This window comes from Nerophis ophidion, linkage group LG21 (genome assembly GCF_033978795.1).
Source record: "Nerophis ophidion isolate RoL-2023_Sa linkage group LG21, RoL_Noph_v1.0, whole genome shotgun sequence".
Taxonomy (NCBI): domain Eukaryota; kingdom Metazoa; phylum Chordata; class Actinopteri; order Syngnathiformes; family Syngnathidae; genus Nerophis; species Nerophis ophidion.
Window position 1 is genome coordinate 45,726,523 of NC_084631.1, and position 24,544 is coordinate 45,751,066.

Sequence of the window (24,544 nt, forward strand, 5' to 3'; positions counted from 1 at the left end):
TTTATGCGATTTCAAATGACCGTTATTGAAATCAGCCTCCTCCATTTTGAAAATGATGACAGGGGAAGTGTCACCAGTTTGACCAGGCGGTAATACTAAGCATGCACTAATTATTTTGCGAAGGCAGTAATTCAAGGCAGGCGCATACTATATGTCCTGCGGCAATTCAAGGAAATACGGTATATAGATTTTTAAAGATTATTTTACCTTTATGGGTCCCGGGGACCATAAAGGGTCTCAGTTAATAACATGTTAAAAATAAGTCAAAGTTTTATATTTTATTTAATGCTTACAGTAAATCTTTATATCAACATTAAAAAAAAAAAAAGGTTTTATGGCATTTCTGTCAAAAACGTCTTTGTTTTTTTAATAGTAAAACAGAAATATGCAGTATTTAGTAATTAGAGCCCTAAAAGATCAATAATTCAGGACACCATTGATTTGAATTCTTTATTATTTTGGAGTCATCACAGTGAAAAGATAAATAAAATACCAGTAAATATATTTGGGATCAAAAAGGTGCTCCACTCAGAAAGTGATACATTTTTATTAGGTTTTTTTTTTTTATAACTTAAGTTACGAGATCAACTTCAGATATATCTGTTGATTTTACATTTGAACTATTATTTTGTTTGTTTTATGCTCTTTTGTCAAAGAAAACTTGGTTTTTATATGGCAACTGCACAATATATGCAATATTTACCGCATAAAACATTTTAAAGTGAATATTTTGAACTAATTGTAGCTTTGAAAATAATTAATTATAACATGGCTTTTTTTTTTGTCATTATTTTTTGTTTAGAGCAATGGCAAAAAATACTTTAAATTGTATTTATTTACTAGCAAGCTGGTCTCGCTTTGATCGGCATTTTTAATTCCAAGAGAGACAAAACTCAAATAGAATTAAAAAATCCAAGAAAATATTTTAAAGATTTGGTCTTCACTTGTTTATAAATTCATTTATTTTTTTACTTTGCTTTTAAATAAATTCATTTATTTTTTTTACTTTGCTTCTTATAACTTTCTGAAAGACGATTTTAGAGAAAAAATACAACCTTAAAAATGATTTTAGGATTTTTAAACACATATACCTTTTAAATTCTTTCCTGAAAATTGAAATCAATGTTCAAATAAATGTATTATTTTTTATTGTAAATAATAATAAATACATTTTAATTTAATTCTCCATTTTAGCTTCTGTTTTTTACAAGGAAAAATATTTGTGAAATATTTCTTCACACTTATTATGATTGAAATTCCCCAAAAATTATTCTGGCAAATCTAGAAAATCTGTAGAATCCAATTTCAATCTTATTTCAAAGTCTTGAATTTCTTTTTTAAAAATGTTGTTCTGGAAAATCTAGAAGAAATAATGATTTGTCTTTGTTAGAAATATAGCTTGACAGGGAAGGTTTTTTCCCATTTAAATTCATTAAAAGCAGATGTTGTATTCTTACAAGAAACACATCTCTGTAAAGACAACCAACACAAACTTCAAACAAGCTGGATATCTCAGGTTTATCACGCACCCTTTACTTCACAAGCTAGAGGTGGAGCTATTTTATTTCATAAAAATGTGCCTTTCATACTTACATCAAAAATAATTGACCCTAATGGAAGATTTATTTTATTGAATGGTCATATTACATCCTAGCCAGTAACTTTTTGGAATATCTATGGACCAAACACTGATGACTCCAACTTTTATCATGGAGTCTTTGGTCTACTTCCTGATGATAGCTCCTCTCATATCTACATTGGTGGTGATTTTAACTGCCTTTTGGACCCCACTTTAGATAGATTGTCAACTAAATCTCATGTCATTGCTAACTCAACTAAAACTATTAATAATCTTATGAGATCAAGAAATATCATAGACATATGGAGAGTAAAACACCCTAATAAAAGGGAGTATTCATTTTACTCCGCTGTACACAATTCCTACACGAGAATTGATGACTTTTTAGTGGAAGCCTCTGCCCTCTCCAATGTCAGTAATCCTGAGTACCATAGTAGAATCATCTCAGATCACAGTCCTGGGAGTTTGCAGATTCAAATTGATCTCCTTAAAATCAAACAAAAATGGAGATTTAATCCACAACTATTATTATCTGAAGATTTTAAAGAGTATATAAACAAGATTATCCAAGATTTTATTGAGGTGAATGATAACGGAGAGGTCTCAGACTCCACATTGTGGGAAGCTCTTAAAGCTACTGTGAGAGGATATATCATTTCATTTGAAATCTCAAAACAAAGAGAAACAAGAAAAAGGCAGAGAGAATTAGAAAAAGAAATGGAAAAAATTCATATAAATTCTCTTTTGCAGTCTGATTACAATAAGATGCTGGAACTGAAAAATGAATACAACTCTCTTCTTCTTCATGGGGAAGTATCTAAACTCCTGCTGAAAAATAAACAAAAACATTTTGAAATATCCGATAAACCACAAAAACTTCTATCTAGACAGCTCAAAGGAGATCAAGCCAAAGCTGCTATTCACAAAATATGCTCAAAAACAGGTGAAACATGTACAGATCTAAAGGATATCAATAATGTCTTCAAAGACTTTTATTCAGAATGATATCAATCTAATTCAGCTATATCGGTTAATGATTTCAATGATTTTTTTACCACATTAAACTTACCTCAACTGAGTCCAAATCATCAGAATTCTTTAGACAACACTATTTCAACTGAAGAACTGCAAAAAGCACTGAAATCTTTCTCCTTGAATAAAAGCCCTGGTCCAGATGGATTTGGTGCGGAGTTTTATCAAGCTTTCAGTGAAATACTATCCCCTATAATACTTAGAATGTTAAATGATTCTTTTGTGAACAACAAACTTCCAAGTTCTTTGTATGAAGCCCATATATGTATAATACCAAAAAAGGGAAAAAATCCACTTGATCCAGCCAATTATAGACCTATCTCCCTGCTCAATTTAGACCATAAGATTCTAACTAAGGTACTCGCAACCACATAACAGAAATGATTCATCCAGATCAGGTGGGTTTCATCCCGGACAGACCTTCTTTTGGCAATGTACGGAGATTACTGAACGTATTGTACTCTGACTGCACAGGAAACAAAAAGGCTGCCGTCCTGACTCTGGATGCTCATAAAGCTTTTGATTCAATTGAGTGGGCTTATCTTTTTCATGTTCCCAAATTATTTGGATTGGGAGAACATTTCATAAAATGGGTTCAAATCATTTATTCTGCACCAAAATCATATGTCATAACTAATAATGTAATATCGGATAGTTTTGAATTACACCGCAGAGTGAGACAGGGTGACTGCCTTTCGCCCTTACTCTTCAATTTGGCCCTCGAACCACTGGCTATTGGTTTAAGAATGAAGTCTAATATTAAAGGATTTTCAGTGGGCTCATCAGAGAGTCTCATCTCACTTTATGCAGATGATGTACTTGTTACACTTACTGAGCCAGAAGTTGCACTACCACTTCTTTTAGAATATGTAGACTCTTTTGGTAGAATATCTGGTTATAAAATAAACTGGTCCAAAAGTGAGCTTATGTTCCTAGGAGATCATGTTGAGATCAGTCAAAATCCAGTTAAAGTCGCAGAAAATTACATATCCTATCTTGGCTTAAAAATATCTCAAAATGATGAATCATTACTAAAGTTGAACTTTATTGAAGCCTTTGAGAGACTGAAAGTGTGTATTGAGTATTGGAAGACCCTACCTCTCTCTATGTTAGGCAAGGTGAATGCTATCAAAATGATCACCTTGCCAAAATGTATTTATCTTTTTCAAAATTGACCAATTGTAATTCCTGTAGATTTTTTCCAAAAACTTGAATCTTTAGTTCTAGATTTTGTGTGGGGATGTAAAAAACACAGAATATCCAAAAAGCACTTATTTAGATCTACAGAGGAAGGGGGACTGGATCTTCCAATGTTCAAAAAATATTATTGGGCATCAAATCTGAACGCATTGACCTATTGGAAGATGGGGTCCCCAAATAATGAATCTCTTAATTCTGCTCCCTTATGGCTGAAATTGGAACTGCAGTCATTAGTGAAACCTTATACATCATTGCTATCGCTACTTTTGACTAAACCAGTCTCTTCAATTAAATCAATACGTCATAGTGTTGTAGTACGAAATTCTATCAAAATTCTTTCTCAAATTAAAAAACAATTGAATATTTCCAATGTGACTATGTATTCACCAATATATCGCAATCATGCATTTATTCCATCGATAACAGATACAACATTTTTTGACTGGTACTCAAATGGAATTAAATGCATCAAAGACATTTATGTCGAGGAAAGTCTTGTGTCATTTGAGCAATTGCGAATCAAATTTAATTTGTCCCAATTCAGTTGGTTTTGCTATTTGCAGGTAAAAACATTTATCAAAGAAAACATTTCAAAGTCTCAGCTGGTAAATGAAAAACATCCTCTTTTAGAAGTATTACATTTACCACCCACAAGTAAAAAGTCTATCGCTAAATTTGTCAGCTGCTTCATTATGTCCATGACATCAGCAGACAGTGTTCAAAGAGCATGGGAACAGGAACTAAGAACAACAATACCCAATCAGCAATGGGAACAGACACTCTCTCAAATTCACAAGTGCTCAATTAACAGCAGACATAGGCTCATACAGTTTAAAGTGATTCATCCTTTTTACTATTCCAAAGTTTTATTACACACATTTTATCGTGATACATCTCCACTTTGTGATAAATGTAAATCTGCTGAAGGATCATTGTCTCACTCCTTTTGGGGATGTCCAATTATTCAATCATTTTGGTCCAGCATTTTCTTTTTTTACTCGGGGGTATATCAGAGACAAATTGTCCCTGATAGGGATATGATCTTATTTGGGTGGTCTTCAGAAACACAAAAGCTTCCAAAACATATTAGAAGTGTGTTGCTGCTTGGGACGGTTTTGGCCAAAAGACTCATTCTCAGAGACTGGAATAGTCTATCTGCACCCAACTTCAGGAACTGCTTAAATGAACTTGTGAATGTAATGACTCTTGAAAAAATAAGATTTATAAACTCTACAAATATGAACAAATGGGAATTAACCTGGAAACCTTTACTGACATATATTGAAGCATAACTTATAGACATTTAAAGAAAAACTAAACTGCCATCTTTTTGTAGTTGTATTCCTTTTTTATCTTTATTGTTATTATCTTTTGTACTGATTCAACACTACACTTGTTTTTCTTGTGTCACTTCTGATATGGTTTTGTCATGGTTTACTTGCTTTTTTGTTCAGTTTTTTTTGTATTGATCAAGCCCTGTAACTTTTCCTTTTTTTCCCCTCTAAGTGTGTACGGTGGACAGGCCCTCGGGAGGTGATCTTGTGAACACTTGCTGAGGATCCTTGATGCCGAGGTATGTTCATCCATTTTGCTGTGATCTGGATAGCCTGCTGATCGTGAGCCGCAGCAGGATGGATGGATATATGTATATATATATGTATGGATATATATATGTGTGTGTGTATGTGTATATATATATATATATATATATACAATATTTGGGTATATTTTCTTATAATGTCTGTACTGTAAACCTTGAGTTGTTAAAGTTCATGTGCACCTCTCTCCTCAAGTGTGTATGTGTGTGTGTATGAGTGGATGTGACTGTTTGTCATTTTAACTGTAAAATCAAATCAAATATATTTGCACAAAAAAAAAAGTAAGATGAAATATTTCAAATAAGGGTGATATTTGCTTCTTTTCTGTCTGATAAGATCATTCTTCTCACTAAGCAGATTTGATGTTAGTGTTTCACTTGTTTTAAGGGTTTTGCTCCTAAATGATCTCAGTAAGATATTACAGCTTGTTGCTGAGATGTTATAGAATAGAATAAAATACAATAGAATGGACTTTATTGTCATTATATTTGCATAGAACGAGATTAAGGACTCCAACTTAAGGTGCGGTAGTGGAAACAAATATGGGCACGAGAGGTAATAAAGGAAAAACTATCAATTGAAATAAACAGACTACAATCCAATAAAAATAAGAAGCAATCCTGTACAATATACAAAACACTATAGAAATACAAAATACTGTACAATATACAGAACAAGACAAGAGTACCAAAGTAATAAATAATAATCAGTGTCGGACGTATTGCACTTGAAGGGAATAAGCGGTAGAAAATGGATGGATGGGTAGTATTGCACAGTAGGGTATTAGGGTAGGATATTGTATAGAGGTGAATTATTATTATTATTATTATTATTATTATTATTATTATTATTATTTTTATTATTATTATTATTAAGTTAGAGTTCAACATGGTGACAGCTCTGGGAAAGAAGCTGTCTCTGAGTCTGTTTGTTCTGGCTCTGATGCACCTGAAGCGCCTGCCCGATGGTAGCAGGTGGAACAGGTGGAAGCCGGGGTGTGTGCTGTCCTTGGTGATGCTTTTTGCTTTGTTGAGGTACCGGGAGTTATGTCAATCCTTCAAGGAGGGCAGGGGGCAGCCGATGATTTTTTGTGGAGACTTTATGACCCTCTGAATCGCCTGTTTGTCTGCTTCGGTGCAGCTGGCGTACCACACTCTTATGACCTATATTGAGTAAGACATGCTTGAAACTAGAATATCAACTGTTGCAAATCTGTGTCATCAGCACAAGTAGAAAACTGCTTTTTTAAAGTAAAATATGTCTTACTTCAAGCATGAAAAAAAAAATCATGATGCCGAACGCATATCGTTACGTCAAGATAATGGCCTTAGCGTTTACTTCATGTAAGAATACTCTTCAACATATTGAGGAAAAAGGTCTCTTTTTTTCTACCAAGAAAAGTGCACTTGTTATTAGTGAGAATATACTTATTTTAAGGTATTTTTTGGTCCATAGAGGTTTGCTAATTTGACCTGTTTTGGAAAGTCTTGACAAGATAAACCTTCTTCTTTTATTGGCAGATAATATTGCTAAATACCCCTAATTTTAGTTTGTTTTTTTCTCGTTTTTGAACACTGACTTTTTGCAGTGCAGGATGTTTCCTACCAGTTTGAAGCCATGTCTGAAGGGTTCCGAGGTGGAATGTTCTGCGCTGGCCGATGGCGGCGTCGGGGGGGGGGGGCACTGCACCGCATGCCCATGGTGACGAGGAAACAGCTGACGCAGGCAACAACGGCATAGACCAACATCTGAAGGATGACAGGTGAACATTTATTTTTACCTTGAGATCCTTTAATCAGCTATTCAGTAATTCTATATAACTCACCAAAAGTGGGAGTTGTGCCGTGCGAGCGATCTTTGGAGACGCCATGTTGGCGATGAGGATGCCCAGCGGGTTGGCTGTGGAGGAACAGCGGGCTAAAGATGATCACCTCCATGTCAAGTGTCTCCCATAAAATTGCTCATAGACACCTTGTAACTCACTTGGTCTGCCAGAGCATAAGACCATGTAGCAGGAAGGGATCAGTGTTGCCAACGTAACCACTTTCTTGCTATATTGAGTAATCAGACCTCTTTTTCCAAAAAGTGACTCATCCATTGGAAAGACTTTTGTAGACCATGAATGCATGTGACCAGCGAGTGCATCTGTGGGCCCCTCCCACATCTAAAATCACTCTAGGGATGTAACCATGAATGGTATTAATGATAACCGCGGTAAAACACCCCACAGTTAGTATTACCATTTTAAAGGGCGGTACAGCTTGGTTGGTAGAGCGGCCGTGCCAGCAACTTGAGGGTTCCAGGTTCGATCCCCGCTTGCGCCATCCTGGTCCAGTGGTTCTCGAATAATAGGACCTCTTTAAATACTTGACAGTTTGAAGCAGTTTTCAATAGAAGTAGTGAATTCAATAATTAATTAATGTTTTACAATATATATTTACATATGTAATAATATTGACCAATATTCTTGTAAATTTATAGTGAATTTAAAAGTACATTCGTTAATTGTGGAACTGTGACAACACTCATTCTAAACATGAATGTTTTGCATTTCATGTTTTTTTACAGCCATTTATGCAAAATAGTGGATTATTCCAAGGCAAACCACCGCCGCCAACAAATACACTATATTGCCAAAAGTATCTGGCCACCTGCCTTGACTCACATATGAACTTGAAGTGCCATATCATTCCTAACCCATAGCGTTCAATATGATGTGGGTCCACCTTTTGCAGCTATTACAGCTTCAACTTTTCTGGGAAGGCTGTCCACAAGGTTGCCGAGTGTCTTTATAGGAATTTTCCACCATTCTTCCAAAAGCGCATTGGGGAGGTCACACACTGATGTTGGTGGAGAAGGCCTGGCTCTCAGTCTCCTTTCTAATTCATCCCAAAGGTGTTCTATTGGGTTCAGGTCAGGACTCTGTGCAGGCCAGTCAAGTTCAGCTGCATCAGACTCTGTCATCCATGCCTTTATGGCCCTTGCTTTGTGCAGTGGTGCACAATCATGTTAGGAGCGTGGAATTGTCCAAAAGGTTTTGGTATCCTGGAGTATTCAAAGTTCCTTTCACTGGAACTAAGGGGCCAAGCCCAACTCCTGAAAAGCAACACCACACCGTCATTTCTCCGCTGACCCCTCTCTGTCAGTTTACATGGTCTACTAATTGGTGGCTGAGTTGATGTTGTTCCCAAACTCTTCCATTTTCTTATAATAAAGCCGACAGTTGACTTTGGAATATTTAGGAGCGAGGAAATTTCGCCACTGCATTTGTTGCAAAGGTGGCGTCCAATGACAGTTCCACGCTGGAAATCACTGAGAGCGGCCCATTCTTTCACAAATGTTTGTAAAAACAGTCTCCATGCCTAAGTGCTTGATTCTATACACCTGCGGCCATTTCAACATGTTATTACTTCAACAATTCTCCACCGATTGAGAAATTGTCCAAGACATCAATAAATTTGGATTAGATACTACTTTATTTATTCATTCGGGAGAGTAAATGCCTTGGCAGAAGACACCTCCTGATTAAATGTAAAACTACAAAGAGCAGACTGCCAAAGATGCCTATACCGCAGGATTTCTTATTTTTCAAATAATCATCAAATATTGCCGTTGACATCAGTGATGCTATTCGGACCAGAAATTATATATTTAGTAAGTAGAGCGAATAAAGAAGGAGACCGGGCAACAGCTGCCCTGCCCTGCCCTTTCCTGTAGGGAATTTTAATGTCCAGCAGATGTCAGTATTTAGTGACACAGGATCAATACAGTTTATAAATGTGTCAAAAGGCTGTGCAACGCCTCATCAACCCATCACTAACAATCACACAGGTCAGGTAATGTCAAGACTTTAATCTACACTGGACATAGGCAGTCTTCTTTATTGTCAAAGACTTTTTGACAAATCAATCAAACAGAACCCCCAGTCAAATGACAAATTCAGTATTACTTTTCAACAGACATTTATTTAATCTTGTTGTTTGTGGTCTGGACATTTGACACAGGAATTTAACTTTTCCACACACCATCCTGAATCACGGTTTCAATCGTAGTCCATGTTAACTACCAAACCGTAACTTAAAAGGGTTGGTTGAACAAGTATAAGGACTAGCAGGTCATTGCTAATATTGCTAATAGGCACAGTACTCATGGACTAAGTTTTGGGGAAATTCCTATTGAAATCAATGGGACATCCTTCAAAGTTCCACTTATTCCATCTGATTCCAACTGTTCCAACTTCAAAATTTTCAGACTCTTCAGGAATCGTGTGCTTGATTTCAACAATGCTAAAATATTTTCGGGATTTCAGTTCATCATCAGCATTGGAGCAATCACACGCAATTCCTTCAGGAATTGCCTCATCTAGTTTTTAATGTTTAATAAAAAAAATAAATAATGACAAATAAAGATACAACAATACAACTTTTCGAAGTTTTAACCTATTCAAACCATTCCACCTTCGAACTTTCTTCAGCCGCACAATACTTGTGCTATAGTTGTAGGAAATGTCTCAAAACCTCTTCAGAAGTGCTGACAAAATCCAAAAAGGGCAGAAAATGCATATTTTTGGAAAACTTTTTTTCTCGAAAATGTCGTAAGGGGGGGGGGGCCTTACGCAAAAATTCCCAAAAACGAACTTTCTTCCGTCGCACAATACTTGTGCTATAGTTGTAGGAAATGTCTCAAAACCTCTTCAGAAGTGCCGACAAAACCCAAAAAGGGCAGAAAATGCATAGTTTTGGGAAAAAAAATTCTCGAAAATGTCGTAAGGGGGGCGCCTTACGCAAAAATTCCCAAAAACGAACTTTCTTCAGCCGCACAATACTGGTGTCATAGTTGTAGGAAATGTTTCAAAACCTCTTCAGAAGTGCTGACAAAACCCAAAAAGGGCGGAAAATGCATAATTTTGGAAAAAAGAAATTCTCGAGAATGTCGTAAGGGGGGGGCCTTACGCAAAAATTCCCAAAAACGAACTTGATTCAGCCGCACAATACTTGTGCTATAGCTTTTTCTGGCGACTACTCCTTCCACATTTTTCAACGCGTTTTAACTGTTCCACCGTCGAAGCTTTCTTCTGCATAAGAAGTGGAAAAATTCTCTGTTTTCCCGAAATTCCGTATTACAATTTGTCATTTCAACATGTTATTACTTCAACAATTCTCCACCGATTGAAAAATTGTCCAAGACATCAATAAATTTAGATTAGATACTACTTTATTTATTCCTTCAGGAGAGTAAATGCCTTGGCAGAAGACACCTCCTGCCAAAGATGCCTATACCGCAGGATTTTTAATTTTTCAAATGATCATCAAATGTTGCCGTTGACATCAGTGATGCTGTTTGGAACAGAAATGATATATTTAGTAAGTAGAAAGAAAACACAAGGAGCCCGGGCAACAGCAGCGAAGGTCTGCCCGGCCGCCGGGCAGCCCATGCATGCTGTGCCCTCCGGGCAACAGCAGCGAAGGTCTGCCCGGCCGCCGGGCAGCCCATGCATGCTGTGCCCTCCGGGCAACAGCAGCGAAGGTCTGCCCGGCCGCCGGGCAGCCCATGCATGCTGTGCCCTCCGGGCAACAGCAGCGAAGGTCTGCCCGGCCGCCGGGCAGCCCATGCATGCTGTGCCCTCCGGGCAACAGCAGCGAAGGTCTGCCCGGCCGCCGGGCAGCCCATGCATGCTGTGCCCTCCGGGCAACAGCAGCGAAGGTCTGCCCGGCCGCAGACTGGCTGCGTAGTCCTTATAGCTGTTCAACCAACCTTTTTAAGTTACGGTTGGGTAGTTAACATGGGCGTCAATTGCCTCGTACCTTAGTAGCTGTTTAGCCAACCCTTTTAAGTTACGGTTTTAAGAAGTACCAAGTGTTGAAACCGTGGGTCAGGATGGTGTGTGTAAAAGCAAAATGCCTGTGTCAGTCTCCCAGCATTGGAGCGTTCGTACACAATTCCTTCAGGAATGGCCTCATTTACTTTTAAATGTTAATAAAAAAGGAAAATAACTACAAATAAAGTACAACAATACAATGTTTCCACATTTTTTAACCTATTACACCATTTAGGAAAGTCCAGGATTTTCCAAAATTCTTGCTTCTACAAAGCCTTCTTTGCAGCGACTACTCTTTTCAACATGTTACAACTTTCAGAGTCCAAGGGTTTTGCTATTAATAGAACATTGACGGTCTACTTCACTTTCTGGGCAGCATATTAAAATCACCGGTCAGTGGTAAAACCAATATCGAATATCACATTTTAATAGAGCATTCATCAAAAAGTTTGCTTTCACAATTTTATTATCAGGGAGACTGACACGGGGATTTAGCTTTTCCACACACCATCCTGACTCACGGTTTCAACGTTTGGTACTTGTTAAAACTGTAACTTAAAATGGTTTGCTGAACTGCTATCAAGGTTCGATGCAATCGGCGCCCATGTTAACTACCCAACCGTAACTTAAAAAGGTTGGTTGAACAGCTATAACGACTATGCGGCCAGACTCCTAAGTGACTGGGCATTTCATTGCTACTGTTGCCCAGAGGGCACAGTATGCATGGGCTGCCTGTGCAATATCTCAATTCCTGGTTAATCTGAATGATAATTAGTGGGAGACCCGACAACACTGATGCATCGACAGTAAAAAAATGTATGATTTATTTTATAACACTTTAGTGAGTAGGATACTTTTTGATCCCCAATTATTTTAGTGTGATTTGTTTTGAAGTGTCATTGCTCCAAAAATAATAATGAATCAAAATCCAAAATGAAGGCTTAATTATTATATCATCTCAAATATTCCACCTCAAAAAGTTATTGGATGAAAATATTGCATATTTTCTGTTTTTTCCATTTTTTCCCTAATGTTGATCTAGAGATTTAAAACATGAATAATAATGAAAACAATACTAATAATACTGAATAATGACACATTTTTAATATATTTTTTTGACCAAAACCCTAACTGAGTGGAGGCCTAAATGTATATTTTTGATACATATATTGTATTGGTTTTTCAAATCAAAAATATGAAAATGGCCCCCGCTTGCTTTGATTTTTCAGTGGAAAAAGTTTGGACACCCCTGCCATATGGTCTCCACATCAAAGGTCCATTTCCCTACGAAGACCATGCATCCTGCCCATCAACCAATGGCCTCAGCAGCCAAGTTTGATCACTCTATGGAGGCTGTACACCCCTCCCATCCCCACACCGCTGGCCCATCACCAAATGTCCACACCTATGGTCCTTCACCCGGCGTACACAATAGCTTGCTACCTGAATCCACCTGAGAATAAAAAGGCAGCTTTCCTGGCACCAGACAGGAGAGATGCAGGCAACCCATCTATTGAGGACACTATCTGTTATCAACCACAGGCAGAAAAATCATGGACGCCATGTGATGGAAAAAATGTGGGCAGAAAAAGAAGGAATTGAAGAAGTCCTCTTGAAAATAGGTAAGTAGCATTCATGATGTCATTGTTTTGTTGACTTCAACTTTGAACACATTTTCTCCTTCTGCTATTGTTTGTGCTCTTTTTTCCCTTTCAGATCCGGTCCAAGTCAGAGTACTTCAAACTCTCTGCGACTTAGTTGGAGACAAATACAGCGACGGCCCTCCTCAACAATCGGGCCAGCAAGAGCTCTTTCCTGAGAGCGGCGTATTCATATCATTGTTCCGCCTTGCTGCCATGAGACATGCTGCAGAGCCCAAATGTAGGCCTTTATTTGGACCTCTTTTTTCTACGTGTCAAAATGCTGTCCCTTTTTGACGCCCTGGAAACAAACCTGCAGGAACACCAAAGCGCATCCTTAAGCGGAAAAAAGTGGAAGGAATCCTTAGTAAGTTTTCCCAAACAGAGGGTGTTTTCAGGCCAAAATTGGGTCACAATAATGAAATAGAAGTTCAATATGAGAAATGTTGATCCCTTTTCGATTACAGCAGACTGGAAGCATAACTGAATGTTACATCATTACAATTTGTTATCCACTCCAAACTAGCGTTATGATGAGCAATATAGTCTGATGTCCATCAACTTGAAGTGTGGTTGTGTGTATTAATGGTTTTGCGTAAATGAAGGCTTTAAAGGGCAATAAAAAAGCATTAAATGAGGCATTTAAAAAAGGGAATATGATTGTAGGACATGGCGGACAGTCAATATGTCAAACGGTAAAGGAAAATGAACTTAAGAAGGTTACAGTCGTTTCTTTTTTGAACTGCATACAAGAGGTATTGTAAGGTGGGAACACGACAAAAGCACTGCTTCAATCAAGCAAAATGAAACATCAACTTTTCCATTCTTTGGTCACTGTAGGCGTGTAGTCCTTAACTGTGACACCATGTCAGGATAATGGAGAAGCTGAGCCGACACGGAGTCGTTTATTTCAATCATCTCCACTTCAACACATATGAGCTAACTTGCCTAACATTAGCAACTGTTGTGACGCAATTCCCTCAAGTGATCTACGCTAGCCTAGGATGGACAAAAGAGGCCATTTTCACAGCAGACCACAACTATTTCATTCTCTGACATTCCCACAATAAATGAATACAAGTTCCTTCAGCTGCCGGACACTTGATACATACTTGCTGTTTACTGTAAACATTTGAAACAACAGAGAGGGTGTAAATACAAGAAATGCAATATGTTTCATTGCTATAGCTTTTTTCAAATGCATTTGATTGGCATTTTTACCAATATTATTCTGTATTTTTCTCAAATGTTTAAATCCATCATCCATTTCCAAACACATGCATCATTTGCAATCCTAGTATGATGTTCATTTATTTTTCCATAAAACCTTTGAACTATTTGAAAACAAATTGTATCCTGATTAAAAATGCTTTGTGGCTGTTATAAGTCATCATTTCAGAGAATATATATATATATATATATATACTTACAGCATGTTTCAAACAGACACAACTAAATAAATGGCTAATGGGTATATTATATTGATCATCTGATGCAGAATGGGATGTTTGTTTAGAGGCTTTAAGTGCAGTTCTCCTTTAATATTTTGGATAGTCGAACCTCTTACTGAGCGATTGTCTACGGCCACGCACACAGTCAAAACACCAGATGCTACTCCACAAAAATAAATCAATAAAAATACATTCTCCAATGAAACAGCTTTGTAATCCAATTCTAATACACTAGATAGTAACAGTTCATGTCAACTTTTCAACTCATTTACTTGTCTAATGCTTGCAACTGTGTGTATACAGATCATTGGAAGCTTTTGATGATGTAAAAAAAACAACTAAATGCAGTCGCACATGGGCATTACATTTTTTGAAGTAGCAACAAAATGGCATTAAAAAGCATTACATTTGATTTGCATTATTATTGTTATTGCATTGCATAGATTTGATACAGTAGAAGCATTTAAGTCTCACCTTAAAACTCATCTGTATACTCTAGCCTTTAAATAGACCTCCTTTTTGGACCAGTTGATCTGCCGCTTCTTTTCTTTCTCCTATGTCCCCCCCTCCACAGGGGGTCCGGTCCGATGACCATGGATGAAGTACTGGCTGTCCAGAGTCGAGACCCAGGATGGACCGCTCGCCTGTATCGGTTGGGGACATCTCTACGCTGCTGATCCGCTTGAGATGGTTTCCTGTGGACGGGACTCTCGCTGCTGTCTTGGATCCGCTTGAACTGAACTCTCGCGGCTGTGTTGGAGCCACTATGGATTGAACTTTCACAGTATCATGTTAGACCCGCTCCACATCCATTGCTTTCGGTCCTCTCCAAGGTTTCTCATAGTCAGCATTGTCACTGGCGTCCCACTGGATGTGAATTCTCCCTGCCCACTGGGTGTGAGTTTTCCTTGCCCTTTTGTGGGTTCTTCCGAGGATGTTGTAGTCGTAATGATTTGTGCAGTCCTTTGAGACATTTGTGATTTGGGGCTATATAAATAAACATTGATTGATTGATAGCTGTAGAAACTGATGTGGCAAAATGACGAATGGCTGATGATTATGTTCTTGCCTTGCAGCGTATGTCCTGAGATGCAGTACCCTTCCTGATTGGGACGATATTGAGGAGGTCAAGCTCAAGAAAGCTTTGGTAAACAAAAGTCAGGCCAGAGAGGGTTTGAAGTAGGCCCTTGTACCTGTCAAGTTCATTCTATGGTAGGATGTTCAATATTTTGGTCTAAGTTTGCGCAGTATATGTTGTCAAAAATGGCCCTATGATGTAGCTTTTAGTACCAGGTTATACTGTGATAATGCATATTGAGCTGTGCTGTGCCGAGCAAATTTGGCAGTGATGCAACCTCACTAACAAGCTAGCGGCTAATATCCTTTTACAGTTCAAAGTTGTTTCCAAATCAAACAAAAATGACGCAGTACGTTACTGCTTACATAATCAGGTATATTAGTAGCTTTTGTAACCAATTTCAACATGTTTCAATGATCATTTGTGTACCAAATGTTCTATTGTTATGGCAGGAGGCTGTTCTATTGTTTACAACAGTGTTTCTTAATCCTAGGGCTGGGGCCCACTGTTTGGCTGCGAGTACCCCTTGGAAGCCGCCAATAAATATCTGTTTCTTAGCTGTGGTCCGTCCATATGGGCCGCAATGGTACTCGCTTGTAATCCACTTTAGTGTAGAAGGACTCATTCAGTGTTTATATTTCATTTGGCCCCAGACCCCTCTGTAGTGGAACATTCTGAGACCCCTCTGTGGTGGAAAAGTTGGTCGTGCCCCAAGGTTAAAAATGTTAAGAATCCCTGCTTTTCAATGTGTGATTATTTTTTGGTATGTAGACCAGTTCCAGACAGCACGGTTACAATTTTATAAATGTATTTCAGTTTTTGCTTGGAATATTTCAAAAATGGAAATGTTGTCATTTACTCTCCTTCTTACTGAGATGAAGTCAAGTGTTTTTTGAACTAAGGTACCTGCTTTGCTCAACAAGGAGTTCAAAAAACTACACCTGACTTTTTCACAATAACAAAGTGAGTACTTCAGGTCAAATTCATTTATTTTTGTATTTGTTTTATTTTCTGTATATTGTTTTCTATGTTGTTTTAAGTATTGTAAATGACAATATGTACATGATGTATGTACTAATTTACTACATTTACATTTTGTTATTTCATCTATTTTTAAATTATATTTTAAAATAAAGTGATACACCTTTCAATATTTGAGTATTTGTTTAGTGTTATTTCTAATGAAGTCAGATGAATATTTAAATTGCACTCTCAATTTGTTCTCATGATTCTCAAATTTGAGATATGATAATAAATTGAAGAGAAATAATCAAGACATGAAAAAGACATACATAAGATCTCTTTTATTGCTCACACATCTCATTTCTTTCTCTTTTGATCATCCTTCCAAATAAATGAGACATGATTGAGAACAATGGAGCTCTCGTCAGTGTATCCCACTTCTCAAATATTGCTCAAAGGGTTGTCTCAAATCAACCTCCTTTGTCTCAGTGACGTCTTGTCTCTTTTTAGCTTCTTTATTGCTCCTAAGGGTCCCTTAGGAGCAATAAAGGAGAAGCAATTGATCACAAAATGAGACAGATATGAGAAGCTCAAAATGTTCTCAAGATACGAGATTAAGCAACAGATGAGCAAGCACATTTTTGCTGTGGCCACGCTCCCTCCACCCCAGTGGACGATGGTGTGGAACAGCGCAGAGGCCACCACAGTGTCTATGTTTCTTTTAGTTGTTATTCATAGCTGGATGTAGAAGTGTCTGCTTGTATCCGCTGCTTTAATGTCTTTCATGTCCTTTGTCTTCTTTGATGTTTAACTCTTACACACATGTGAGAGGGATGTGTACTATGGCTATGAGTTGTTGTTGTTTTTCCCCTTGGCCTCAGTCTGGACCCCTTCTCCAGGGCCCAGGTTTAGACCATTTTTTTTTTGGTATATTTTATTTTATATTAATCTTCTATTTTTTTCACCCATTCCCAACCTCATTATACTTTACAGAGCCAGGAGTCCTCGATTACATTTATGTATGGAACACAATCTTATTGTCACAAGACCCAGGGTAGACTAGGGGTTGAGTCTGCTGACTTTGAATGAAAAGTACCGAGTTCAAACCTCACTCTGGTTGATAGTATTTTTTTTTTTACCTCATCATACTTTACGAAGGCCGGGAGTCGTCGATTACATTTGTGTATGGACTAAAATCCTACCTTTACAAGACTGAAAGTAGCCCAGTGGTTAAGACTGTTGCATGAGAACAAACTGTACAGAGTCCAAACCCCACTCCGGTCAGCAGTATTTTTTCCACCTCATCTTACTCCAGTGAGTCAGGGGTCGTAGATAACATTTGTGTATGGAAATAAATCCTCTCTTCACAGGACCAGGGATAGCCTAGTGTTTAAGACTGCTGACTCTGAATGACAGGTACTGGGTTCGAATCCCACTCATGTTGACAAAATTTAGTTTAAGCTTGTCATACTTTACTGAGCCAGGAGTCCTCGATGACATTTGTGTATAGAACACAATCTTCTCTTCACGAGACCCAGGATAGACCAGGTGTTAAGACATCTGACTCGGAATGAAAAGTACTGGGTTCAAGTCCCACTCAGGTTGACTGCATTTTGTTCTACCTCATCAAACTTTACTGGGCCATCAGTCCTCGATTACATTTGTGTATGAAAAAAAAAATATCTCATCAAGACCCAGGATAACCCAGTGGTTAAGACCGCTGACTCTGAATGACAGCTACTGGGTTCGAATCCCACTCATGTTGACAAAATTTTGTTTAAGCTTGTCATACTTTACTGAGCCAGGAGTCCTCGATTACATTTGTGTATAGAACACAATCTTCTCTTCAAGAGACCCGTGATAGACCAGGGGTTAAGACATCTGACTCGGAATGAAAGGTACTGGGTTCAAGTCCCACTCAGGTTGACTGTATTTTGTTCTACCTCATCAAACTTTACTGGGCCATAGTCCTCGATTACATTTGTGTATGAAAATAAATTGTCTCATCAAGACCCAGGATAGCGCAGTGGTTAAGACTGCTGACTCTGAATGACAGGTACTGGGTTCGAATCCCACTCATGTTGACAAAATATTGTTTAAGCTTGTCATACTTTACTGAGCCAGGAGTCCTCGATTACATTTGTGTATAGAACACAATCTTCTCTCCACAAGACCCAGGATAGCCCAGTGGTTAAGACTGCTGACTCTGAATGACAGGTACTGGGTTCGAATCCCACTCATGTTGACAAAATTTTGTTTAAGCTTGTCATACTTTACTGAGCCAGGAGTCCTCGATTACATTTGTGTATAGAACACAATCTTCTCTTCACAAGACCCAGGATAGACCAGGGGTTAAGACGTCTGACTCGGAATGAAAAGTACTGGGTTCAAATCCCACTCAGGTTGACTGTATTTTGTTCTACCTCATCAAACTTTACTGGGCCACAGTCCTCGATTACATTTGTGTATGAAAAAAAATTGTCTCATCAAGACCCAGGATAGCCCAGTGGTTGAGACTGTTGACTCAGGTTGAAGAGTGTGGGGTTCGACTCCTGCCTGGGTCGATGTGTAATTTAAAAGATCAGCTGGAGGCTGCAAGTTGACAAATATTGTAACTGTGTCATTTCTCCCATGTAATGTTAAAATAATAATTTAATTTACTTTTTTTTTATCCAATTACAATTAACCTATTTTATTTTATTTGTACCCAGGAGAGCTCATTGGTCAACGCTCTTTATTTATCCTATTCCCACCCACCTCAGGAGTTACACTCACTCGCACACACTCCTACACACACACACACACACACACGCACTCATTCTCACACACACACACACACACACACACACAGGTAACCCCTGAGGTGTCATCATTGACTATTTGACATTTTATTTTGGATTATTATTAGCTTTAGTGTTGACTTAATTTTTCAACTATATGTTAGTCAAAGAAGTAGCACATAACATTAGTCTGTGTGGGGGAGAAGAAGCAGCCCACAATGTATGTCGTCTTGACGCCATACTGCCAAATTACTGACTGCATGTATGGGATTTGAACTCACTACTCCTGTATTAGGAGCCCACAGTGTTGACCATTGAGCTATCCTGGGTCCCAACAAAGTTTGGTTCTCGCTCATATACAAATGTAATCAGTGAACTATGATCAAGGCAAAACAATAAACAAACGCCTCCTAACAATGGATTTGAACCCAGTAGTTCTGCATGAGAGGCAGCAGTCTTAACCATTGAGCTATCCTGAGTCTTGTTGGAAGTGTAGTCTGGCTCATTCATTAATGGAATCGTGACATCTGTCCCAGTAAACTACGATTGAGGTGGAGCTCAATTTTGAACTGAAGTTACATATCAAACCAATTGGGATTCAAACCCAGTACCCCCATATTTGAAGCTCACAGTGTTGACCATTGAGGTATCCTGGGTTCCATCAAGACAGAATTTTCACTAATATACAAATGCAATCATTTAACAATGATAGAGATGAAACAAAAAACAAGATCTTGTGGATTTGAACCCAGTAGTACCGTGTGAGAGGCAGCAGCCTTAACCATTGAGCATTTTGGGTTCTACTACTTCCTGATCTGGATCAATATACCAATGTTACATACCTGTTGTTGAGTAGTTGGTGTGTGCCATGTCTCTCAGGTGTGACATACCTGTTGTTGGTGTGTGCCATGTCTCTCAGGTGTGACATACCTGTTGTTGGTGTGTGCCACGTCTCTCAGGTGTGACATACCTGTTGTTGGTGTGTGCCATGTCTCTCAGGTGTGACATACCTGTTGTTGGTGTGTGCCACGTCTCTCAGGTGTGACATACCTGTTGTTGGTGTGTGCCACGTCTCTCAGGTGTGACATACCTGTTGTTGGTGTGCCATGTCTCTCAGGTGTGACATACTTGTTGTTGGTGTGTGCCATGTCTCTCAGGTGTGACATACCTGTTGTTGGTGTGTGCCACGTCTCTCAGGTGTGACATACCTGTTGTTGGTGTGTGCCATGTCTCTCAGGTGTGACATACCTGTTGTTGGTGTGTGCCATGTCTCTCAGGTGTGACATACCTGTTGTTGGTGTGTGCCATGTCTCTCAGGTGTGACATACCTGTTGTTGGTGTGTGCCACGTCTCTCAGGTGTGACATACCTGTTGTTGGTGTGTGCCATGTCTCTCAGGTGTGACATACCTGTTGTTGGTGTGTGCCATGTCTCTCAGGTGTGACATACTTGTTGTTGGTGTGTGCCATGTCTCTCAGGTGTGACATACTTGTTGTTGGTGTGTGCCATGTCTCTCAGGTGTGACATACCTGTTGTTGGTGTGTGCCATGTCTCTCAGGTGTGACATGCCTGTTGTTGGTGTGTGCCATGTCACTCAGGTATGACATACTTGTTGTTGGTGTGTGCCATGTCTCTCAGGTGTGACATACCTGTTGTTGGTGTGTGCCATGTCTCTCAGGTGTGACATACCTGTTGTTGGTGTGTGCCATGTCTCTCAGGTGTGACATACCTGTTGTTGGTTTGTGCCATGTCTCTCAGGTGTGACATACCTGTTGTTGGTGTGTGCCATGTCTCTCAGGTGTGACATACCTGTTGTTGGTGTGTGCCATGTCTCTCAGGTGTGACATACCTGTTGTTGGTGTGTGCCATGTCTCTCAGGTGTGACATACCTGTTGTTGGTGTGTGCCATGTCTCTCAGGTGTGACATACCTGTTGTTGGTGTGTGCCATGTCTCTCAGGTGTGACATACCTGTTGTTGGTGTGTGCCATGTCTCTCAGGTGTGACATACCTGTTGTTGGTGTGTGCCATGTCTCTCAGGTGTGACATACCTGTTGTTGGTGTGTGCCATGTCTCTCAGGTGTGACATACCTGTTGTTGTCATACCTGCCAGCTTGTCTGCAGCAATAAACAAGTCATCAATTGAGTCCACAACATGTTTGATGTTTATTCCTCTCATGTTGAAGTAGTTCCCATCTGCAGTTCGCCCACTGCACTCTATCGCCACCATGTGGTCATACCTGCAACAACTTCATAGTTCTTTGAAACTATCGCCACCATGTGGTCATACCTGCATCAATTTCATAGTTCTTTGAAACTATCGCCACCATGTGGTCATACCTGCAACAACTTCATAGTTCTTTGAAACTATCGCCACCATGTGGTCATACCTGCAACAACTTCATAGTTCTTTGAAACTATCGCCACCATGTGGTCATACCTGCAACAACTTCATAGTTCTTTGAAACTATCGCCACCATGTGGTCATACCTGCAACAACTTCATAGTTCTTTGAAACTATCGCCACCATGTGGTCATACCTGCAACAACTTCATAGTTCTTTGAACCTAAAATCTATTGAGATATATATCGTATATATGGAGCGGAAAACACAACCCAAAATTCAAAGTTTCTTCATGCGAAGTAGCCGGCCTACTTCACCACAGTCTGTAGTCTATTGCCCCCCCCAGGCAAAGATGAGATGGAGATGTGATGGTGACGACTAACACATTTTCTGGGGGGGAAATCACTGCATAGATAACATTTGTGTATGGAAAGAAATCTATTCTTTACAAGACCAAGGATAGCTCAGTGGTTAAGACTGCGGACTCTGAATGAGAGGTACTGGTTTCGAATGCCAATCTAGTTGACATCATTTTGTTCAAACTCATCATACTTTACTGAGCCAGGAGTCCTCAATTACATTTGTGTATGGAACACAATCATAGCTTCACAAGACCCAGGACAGTCCAGTGGTTAAGACTTCTCACTTGGAATTAAGCGCACTGGGTTCAAATCCAGCTCTAATTGATTTTTTATTTTTTTTCCCCCAAGATGGCGCTGCTGTAGTGGCTGCTGTTGGCAGGAGCTCCGTGCTCTTGTGTCATCATTTTGTGTTTCCCTCTTGTTTTCATGTCTTATTATATTTTTTTGCCTTTTGGTCCGGGACCCTTTGGGACTGTGTGACAAGGGGTGGCACTTTCGTGACCTCTGTGGTGCTTTTTGTGGACTTCTGGATCTTCCTCCCGGGAGCCTTTTGACCATGGAGACCAGCTGCTGGGTGTCTGCCACACCGGAGTCGCTTTGGAGGGACTGGAGGAGATGCGGATGAAGGGACAGGTCTGCGGAGCAAGCTCTGAGCGCTGGGACGGAGAGGCTTGGCGGTGTCTTGGCTGGGTGAGCAGGTGTCGTACACCTCAGTCTCCTTGGACGTATCCTCGCTCATCCATGCGGACTGGACACTGGCCGAGAGTTGGTTGGCGGCTTAGAGTGGAGTCAGTTCTCTTGGTTGCTTTGTTGGGTCTGCTCCTGTTTCTGGCCACGCTCCCTCCACCCCAGTGGACGATGGTGTGGAACAGCGCAGAGACCACCACAGTGTCTATGTTTCTTTTAGTTGTTATTCATAGCTGGATGTAGAAGTGTCTGCTTGTATCCGCTGCTTTAATGTCTTTCATGTCCTTTGTCTTCTTTGATGTTTACCTCTTACACACATGTGAGAGGGATGTGTACTATGGCTATGAGTTGTTGTTGTTTTTTCCCTTGGCCTCAGTCTGGACCCCTTCTCCAGGGCCCAGGTTTAGACCATTTTTATTTTAGTATATTTTATTTTAATCTTCTATTTTTTTCACCCATTCCCAACCTCATTATACTTTACAGAGCCAGGAGTCCTCGATTACATTTATGTATGGAACACAATCTTATTGTCACAAGACCCAGGGTAGACTAGGGGTTGAGTCTGCTGACTTTGAATGAAAAGTACCGAGTTCAAACCTCACTCTGGTTGATAGTATTTTTTTTTTTTACCTCATCATACTTTACGAAGGCCGGGAGTCATCGATTACATTTGTGTATGGACTAAAATCCTACCTTTACAAGACTGAAAGTAGCCCAGTGGTCAAGACTGTTGCATGAGAACAAACTGTACACAGTTCAAACCCCGCTCCGGTCAGCAGTATTTTTTCCACCTCATCTTACTCCAGTGAGTCAGGGGTCGTAGATAACATTTGTGTATGGAAAGAAATCCATTCTTCCCAGGACCAGGGATAGCTCGGTGGTTAAGACTGCTGACTCTGAATGACAGGTACTGGGTTCGAATCCCACTCATGTTGACAAAATTTTGTTTAAGCTTGTCATACTTTACTGAGCCAGGAGTCCTCGATTACATTTGTGTATAGAACACAATCTTCACTTCACAAGACCCAGGATAGACCAGGGGTTAAGACATCTGACTCGGAATGAAAAGTACTGGGTTCAAGTCACACTCAGGTTGACTGTATTTTGTTCTACCTCATCAAACTTTACTGGGCCATCAGTCCTCGATTACATTTGTGTATGAAAAAAAATATATCTCATCTGGACCCAGGATAGCTCAGTGGTTAAGACTGCTGAATCTGAATGACAGGTACTGGGTTCAAATCCCACTCATGTTGACAAAATTTTGTTTAAGCTTGTCATACTTTACTGAGCCAGGAGTCCTCGATTACATTTGTGTATAGAACACAATCTTCTCTTCACAAGACCCAGGATAGACCAGGGGTTAAGACATCTGACTCGGAATGAAAAGTACTGGGTTCAAGTCCCACTCAGGTTAACTGTATTTTGTTCTACCTCATCAAACTTTACTGGGCCATCAGTCCTCGATTACATTTGTGTATGAAAAAAAAAATATCTCATCAAGACCCAGGATAGCCCAGTGGTTAAGACTGCTGACTCTGAATGACAGGTACTGGGTTCGAATCCCACTCATGTTGACAAAATTTTGTTTAAGCTTGTCATACTTTACTGAGCCAGGAGTCCTCGATTACATTTGTGTATGGAACACAATCTTCTCTTCACAAGACCCAGGATAGACCAGGGGTTAAGACATCTGACTTGGAATGAAAAGTACTGGGTTCAAATCTCACTCAGGTTGTGTGTCTTTTGTTCTACCTCATCAAACTTTACTGGGCCATCAGTCCTCGATTACATTTGTGTATGAAAAAAAATATATCTCATCTAGACCCAGGATAGCTCAGTGGTTAAGACTGCTGACTCTGAATGACAGGTACTGGGTTCAAATCCCACTCATGTTGACAAAATTTTGTTTAAGCTTGTCATACTTTACTGAGCCAGGAGTCCTCGATTACATTTGTGTATAGAACACAATCTTCTCTTCACAAGACCCAGGATAGACCAGGGGTTAAGACATC

The 24,544-nt window shown here is 39.4% G+C and overlaps 1 long non-coding RNA gene across 1 annotated transcript in view; it reads left to right on the forward strand.

Annotated features, from left to right (window-relative positions):
• LOC133540203 (uncharacterized) overlaps positions 1 to 13,782 on the forward strand; it is a 14,509-nt gene extending 727 nt beyond the window's left edge. The window contains exons 2-5 of the long non-coding RNA XR_009803578.1: positions 5,318 to 5,384; positions 6,998 to 7,171; positions 12,457 to 12,849; positions 12,944 to 13,782. This is a non-coding gene — a long non-coding RNA (uncharacterized LOC133540203). The remainder of the gene's footprint in view (positions 1 to 5,317; positions 5,385 to 6,997; positions 7,172 to 12,456; positions 12,850 to 12,943) is intronic.
• Positions 13,783 to 24,544: the final 10,762 nt, after the last annotated feature.